This window comes from Nyctereutes procyonoides, unplaced genomic scaffold (genome assembly GCF_905146905.1).
Source record: "Nyctereutes procyonoides isolate TBG_1078 unplaced genomic scaffold, NYPRO_anot_genome, whole genome shotgun sequence".
NCBI classification, from domain to species: domain Eukaryota; kingdom Metazoa; phylum Chordata; class Mammalia; order Carnivora; family Canidae; genus Nyctereutes; species Nyctereutes procyonoides.
Window position 1 is genome coordinate 11,821,289 of NW_026575148.1, and position 6,899 is coordinate 11,828,187.

Below are 6,899 nucleotides of genomic sequence, written 5' to 3' on the forward strand. Positions count from 1 at the left end.
GGAGTGGCTGATACAGGGATCACTACAAAGATGACCCAGATTTGATCTAAATTTGTTTTGACTTTCCCTTTGACCATGTCTACCACTAGGTAACTCACCCTGCATGAAAGCAATATTTCAACAATATTATCTTGCCCTTTGGGTATGAGAGTGAAGAATAGGAACTTTTAGTTCTGCTTGTATTTGTTTTTATCTCCTCACCACATTTTTTCCCTCCTATTCTTTGTGTGTGCTATTGTCATCTTTTTAAAATTTTTATTTACTTTTAAAGATTTTTATTTATTCTTGGGGCAGGGGCAGAGACACAGAGACACAAGCAGAGGGAGAAGCAGGCTCCCTGTGGGGACGCCAATATGGAACTCAATCCCAGGACCCAGGGATCATGACCTGAGCCAAAGCAGATGCTCAACCACTGAGCCACCCAAGTACCCTATTGTCATTCTTTTTATTTCCATATCCTAGAAGTCCCAAAATATGTTGTTGTATCATTCTTGCTTAAAAAGGTGATTATCTTTTAATGAGTTATAGTTAATTAGCCTTCAAATGAAATTAAGTGTAATCACTTAAAAAAGATATGCTGATTGGAAATAAACACATGAAAACTGGGTTAATATTATTAGACATTAAATACTTATTAGAATATCTGAAATTTAAAAATCTGATCATACAAAGTGTTGGTAAGGATTTGAAACAATTGGATACCTCGTACACTACTGGTGGAAACATAAGATAATAAAATCACTTTAGAAAATTGTATAGATGGGACGCCAGGGTGGCTCAGTGGTTGAGCATCTGCCTTTGGCTCAGGGCCGGATCCTGGAGTCCCAGGATCGAGTCCCACTTTGGGATCCCTGCGTGGAGCCTGCTCCTCCCTCTGCCAGTGTCTCTGCCTCTCTCTCTGTGTCTCTCATGAATAAATAAATAAAATCTTAAAAAAAGAAAAAGAAAAAGTTGTGGCAACTTCTTAAAAAGTTAAGCATACACCCTAGACATTTTACTTTATATTTTCCCAAGAGAAATAAAATTATGTTTGTACCAAAAGTTGTATATGAATATCTGTAGTGTTTTTATAATAGTAAAAAACTGAAAATAACCCAGATGTTGATAATAGATGAATGAATGAGTGAATCATACCATAGCTATACAATGGGATACTACTAAGCAGTTAGAAGGGATTACATATGAATACGTGGAACAACATGGATGCATCTCAAAATAATTATGCTGAATGAAAAAAGGCAGATATAAAATAGTATATAGTTTATGATTTGATTTGTATAAATTTCTAGAAAATGCACACACATAAAGACAGAAGGAAAGTATGTGGTTGTTGAGAGATGGGGGGTAGGCAGGACTATTCAGGTGGAGAGTTTATAAAAGGTTATTATGACAGTTTCAGGGATGATGACTATTTACATTATCTTGATTGCAGTGAAATATATATAGTTACATATCCCACCTTACCTGTACCCCCTCAGGGAGAAGGAGGTGGCAAAGTGAATGAAATAAGTGCAGAGTCCAAATTAAAAAAAAAAAAAAAAACTTGCTAGAGTCAGCCACAGCCACTTGCATTTGGCAGACTCAAAGGAAAGTGGAAGAGTGTGAAGGTTTGAGGAGAAGAAAGAGAAGTCTGCAGGTGCCCTCTTTGGAGATTGCTGTCTTGGGGAAGCTGTAGGTAGGAAAACTGGAAACTGGGCCACTATGTGATGGGAGAGGGCTGCATATCTGGCTTTCTCTGTTTGTCCTGAGCTGGAAGGAAAGACAAAAATTAGGGAAGGTGTTAATTATTAATCAAGCCACACCACTTGGGGCTGTTTGCTATAAGAATTGCTTGGCTTGCTGGACAGAGTGACTTTCAGAGAAAAAGAGAAAGAACTAGAGGGTGAGAGAGAGCCAAGTAGCTCATTTTATTTTTCAAGTCTGGTATTATACTTAAAAACTTTCTTTTTTATCATATATAATCCTACTTAAAATACTCTTTTTTAGACTAGAAAGTTCATTAAAGTACCTATTTTCTAACATTCTTCCACATGATTTTTTTTTTAACTTCAGGCTCTTTTAACTTCTAACTTTAAAATGGCATTTGAATTTCTGACAGTGGCTCTGAACACATCAGTTTGCCCTAATTTTTTTTTCTTTTTGTTAAAAATACTACGCTTACAAAATTCTATTTGCTTTTTAATTCATTCTTATGGGAAGTTGAAAGACATCTAAGGAAGTTAATGCTTATTTTTATGGGACTTTATAAAAATTTATAGTGTCTAAATTTAAATAACATAAAAATAGGCAGCCACTGAAAAACTATGTTTTTGAGACAAAGATTAGAAACAGTAGAGGTGACAGTTTGATAAAAGCAGCAGTCCCAGAGTATCTTTATTAGACAGTTGGTGAGGTGGGAGCTGTGTTGGGGAGAGACTGGATATTCAGAGAGTATTTCAAAGAATTTCTCAGCTTTCAAGGTCACCATTAACATGCAGAGAAGTAAAGTACATATGCAGGATTTAAGTAATAGAATGAGATAAGGCAAAACTCAGTGGTTCCAGGGAGCTGAACCTTTATTTTTAAAAGAAATTTTTTTACTGATTTCTGTACATCTGCAGAAGAAAAAAAATAGATATATAATACTGAAAATCACACTCACCTAAACTATGAATAAAGAGTAGTTAAAAACTCCTGATTTTCAGACATTTATGAATTGTAACACCTGAGCTTTTTTCAGTGATTTAAAAATATGTACTCTTCAATTATTTATTACATAAACAAGTGAAGTATTAAAACAGTGTGTGCCCCAAATTAGCATAAGTCTTTGATTTTGAGTGAAAAAATGAGAAGTATCAATTGACTAGAACAATATTTTCAGAAGCTCTTTTTTTTTTTTAATTTTACCTTCGAACAAATGGTAATTCTAAGGGAGATGCTTTCTGAAAATCTGTATTTGGACTTTCAATGGCAAACAGTTCAGTAACAGTAGGGGTGACTAGAGCAATAAATAACTGTGGCTTTAAAATCAGAGGCACCCCGGGCACCTGTGTGGCTCAGTGGTTGAGTGTCAGGTCGTGATCCTGGGGTCCTGGAATCGAGCCCTACATCAGGCTCCTTGGAGGGAACCTACTTCTCCCTCTGCCTGTGTCTCTGCCTCTCTCTCTTTCTCTCTCTGTGTGTCTCTCATAAATAAATAAAAAATTTAAAATATGTTTTTTTAAAAAAAAGGATGCACTCATGTTCAGATCCCAGCTCCCCAATCCCTTACATGTGTGCTCATGAAAACCTTCTTTAAACTAGGGCTTAGTGTATTCATCCACAAAATGTTGTAATAAGAGCAATCGTATCATTTCAGTAGGGGCATTTATAAAGGGCTTACTAGATGTTAGGCCTCTTAAGTATTTCATATTAATTATGATATTTTATTCTTATAGGAGCCCTATGAGTTATATACTATGTTATCATCATTTCAATTTTATGGACAAGAATATAAAATCAGAGAGAGGTGAAGTGATTTACCCAGGAGTCCCACAGCTGGTGAGTTGTTTGCCTCAGCTGTGCTTGTCTTGTTTTAAAAAAGATTACAGGAGATAATGCTTGTGTTATGCTTTCCATAATTTACCAAATAGGCATTTGGAAAAAGATAATATTATTGTTTATTATAGCAGTAAAATCTTCTACATCAAATGAGCCTCCATAAGATATATAATGAGTCCTGTCACTTTATGAACCATTTTGTAGGAAACTGATTCAAATGATAGTAAAATAAACCTGGACTTGGAAATTTTGGAGCTCTAGATATATACCATCTAGATCTCCTTTGTGACAATTTTTTTTTAGCCTTAAATAATCAAAATTTTATCTCTGGGCCCTTTATTGGCTAGTTTAATTGTTTTGGACTACCTGTCTAGAAAAACTACAAGCCAAATACATTCAGGAAGCCAGGCATCATTTAGCCTGGCCAAACCTACAAGAACAAATGAACTGGGTAACTGCCAAATGTGTAGTTTGCTGAAAGAGCCAATAAGAATTTACAAGTAAACTATGCCTTCACTTTTGCCCTATTTCTGCCTCCTTTCCTCTTTGGAAGTTCTTAAGAATACATTTTGCTCTTTGGGAAACGTTTGAGTAAATCGTATTAGGATTAAATCATGTTGACAATTCCGTGAAACCTGTTAGTTCCCCTAGAAAAATATTAGTTGCATAATAACAAGGGAGCAGACTTTGATAAAATGATGACCACAGATTTCTAAGGAGGAATTAAAAAACTTTTAAAATAACTTCTGTCACTGTATCCTCCAATTTAATAACAAGCACCTTTGGAAAATAGAATCCATCAGATGAGAACAAGACCTGAGACCTATAAATAAATTAGTACTAGAGGCAAAGATGCGTTTTAAAGTAATGGAAAACTCAAAAATACTGGAATATGGCACCGATCTCTTATACATCATTTCTGGTGCTGGTAAGAAAAAGAGTTGTATTTTATTTTTTAAAGAGTTTTACTTTATGAATTACTCCATAAGGATTAAATCCACCAGAAATTCAAAAGACATAGAGCAATAGCTTCTGTCTACCCTTTGATCTTCCCTCAGCCTCCTCTGAGCATGTCTGCTGAGACCAGGTGAAAAGAGCATTCGAAGATAAAATGAGAGAGTGGACATGACAACACAGCTGACAATTTATTTTGGGGGTTTTAAGAAGAACAATACATTTTGTCGATTACACCTCTATTTAAAAAATAAATAAATAAAAATAATGCTCAGTGACTCAGAAGACCGTGCCTCTTTATTCACTCTTTTTGCATAAATACAGCAAAGTAAATAAACATATATCCTAGAGATAATGTAGATGTATATAAAACAGAGTTGCTTGTTAAAAGATCAAGTAACCTTTTATCAGAGACTAAAAATAACAAAACAGAGGATTATGAACACCAGTAATAGGCAAGCTCTCACTTTGAGAAAAGATTAATAATTTACCGTAAAGGCAGAGCAAAAAATTAATCCCAATGCCGATAATGAAAAACAAATCATCCATGTTTAGAGAAAGACTGCACGACTTTGATAGCAATAAGATGCTGAAAAGTAAAAATTGGTCCTTCAATTGAAAGGGAGAAAATGTGCTCAGGGCCTTTGTTTTTGCCTTCTCTTTTATTGTTGTCTTTAATCTAGACTAACTGGATGTGGAAGCATGTATCCACCTTTGGCTACATAGCAAACAGGTTTTGACACGCTCTGATCACAAAAAGGTAGATTTTAATGTGACATATATTAGTGGAATCTACAACGGCATCTCCATGGAGGTGGCACATACCAAAGTCATGTGTACTTTCTCAGCAGCAGACAACTGCCCAGGCACTGGAGCCAGGTTTTGGAATTACTTCTGTCTTTCGCCTTGATGACATTCCCAATTATAGCTGTTAATTATGGCTAATTGAGAACGCAGCAAAAATATGTCACTTACAGAGAGGAAGCAATGTTTTAAATCCCTGTAAACAAAACTCCTGCAAAGAGCTTGGATAAAGAGAGCAGAAATGAGGGAGGAGGTGGTTTGGGCCATGGCCACAGGATGTTAAGCAATCATGAGTGGTTTGAATTAAACTGGGATGGCTAGGTAGTGTAAGATTGAAAAAGAAAGTCTGGCTGGTTGTCCCCATGAAGGCATCAAAACCTCCCAGAAGATGCCAGAACAACTTCTGGCAATACAACAGTTCCAGAAAGCTGTCCAAGAACCCAAAGAACCTTCCAATGCGTTGGCCTTTGGATCCAGAAGGCCACTCCCGGACACCATCTCGGATATTAGGACTTATCCCTTTTATGCTGGCTCCCTGCCCAGGCCCAGATACTGACTAGTGTGCACATTTTCAGGTCTCTGACGCTGACTCACCACCCTTAACAGGAGCATGAAAGGGCTCAAGCAGAACCAAACCCAGAGATCCTAAACAGCAAGGGTTATTAATAAAAAAAATAAATAAATAAAAAACTAGAATAGGTGAAGTTGCCACATGAATCTCACATTTCACCCTAATTAGCGCACCATATCTGCCTATCACCAGCTGTTACATAATACTAATTGTTATTTTACTCCATATTTCACGAAGTGTTTACCATCTATGTTCTGTAATCTTTTAACAACCATGTAAGCGATATATTGTGAAAAAGCCTATTTTACCAATAAGAAGAAACGTTACAGCATCTTGTACGTGACCACAAAGATAGTGAGTGCCAGGGCAGTGACTAAAATTCTGACCCTGATGCTATATTGCATGCTGCTTCCACAGAAATGGTGCTGTTTGGCTGTGAAATCTAAAAGAAATCTAAACAAATGTTAAATCAGAAAAAGAGCAGTCAGAAAATAAAACAAGTAAAATGCTTTTAAAACATGAAAGTATACATGTTAATGTTGATTTTACAATGGCTTTTTGTATGTTCCCAGTATTTTATCTTCCAACATCTCATCCTGGATCTGGTAACTTCCCTGATTAGATATTGTTGCCTTAAGCTTTCACTTTCTTCCCTGTCCTGCCTGTCCTGTGTTCTATCCCCAGTAGATCCGAATAAACCTTATAAACCTTATCTGTTTGGTAATTTTCTTCCAATCTTTGGGTTCAATTTATACCTTAAACTGGCCTGGATGTAGAGCTCTATGCAGATAGAGAACAGGAGAGCTTTGTCTGGATATTTTGGGGCTGGTGGTAGTCATAGCCTCATACAGTCCCTGCCAGTTTTTCAGTGTTAGGGAAACACTAGCAGGAGGGTACCAGCATAATTCTTTCCAATTGCCTTTTAGCAAAACTCTCAACTGGGGTGCCTGGGTGGCTCAGGTCATGATCTTGCAGCTGTGGGATCCAGCCCTGCTTTGGGCTCTGCACTCAGTGTGGAGTCTGCTTCCAATTCTCTCTCTTTCTCTGTCTC

General features: G+C 36.7%; 1 long non-coding RNA gene across 1 annotated transcript; it reads left to right on the plus strand.

Annotated features, from left to right (window-relative positions):
- The first annotated feature begins 1,555 nt into the window (after positions 1-1,555).
- On the plus strand, positions 1,556-4,671 carry LOC129501617 (uncharacterized). The gene is made up of 3 exons (XR_008662773.1): positions 1,556-1,675; positions 3,417-3,519; positions 4,578-4,671. It is a non-coding gene; the product is annotated as an uncharacterized LOC129501617 (long non-coding RNA).
- Positions 4,672-6,899: the final 2,228 nt, after the last annotated feature.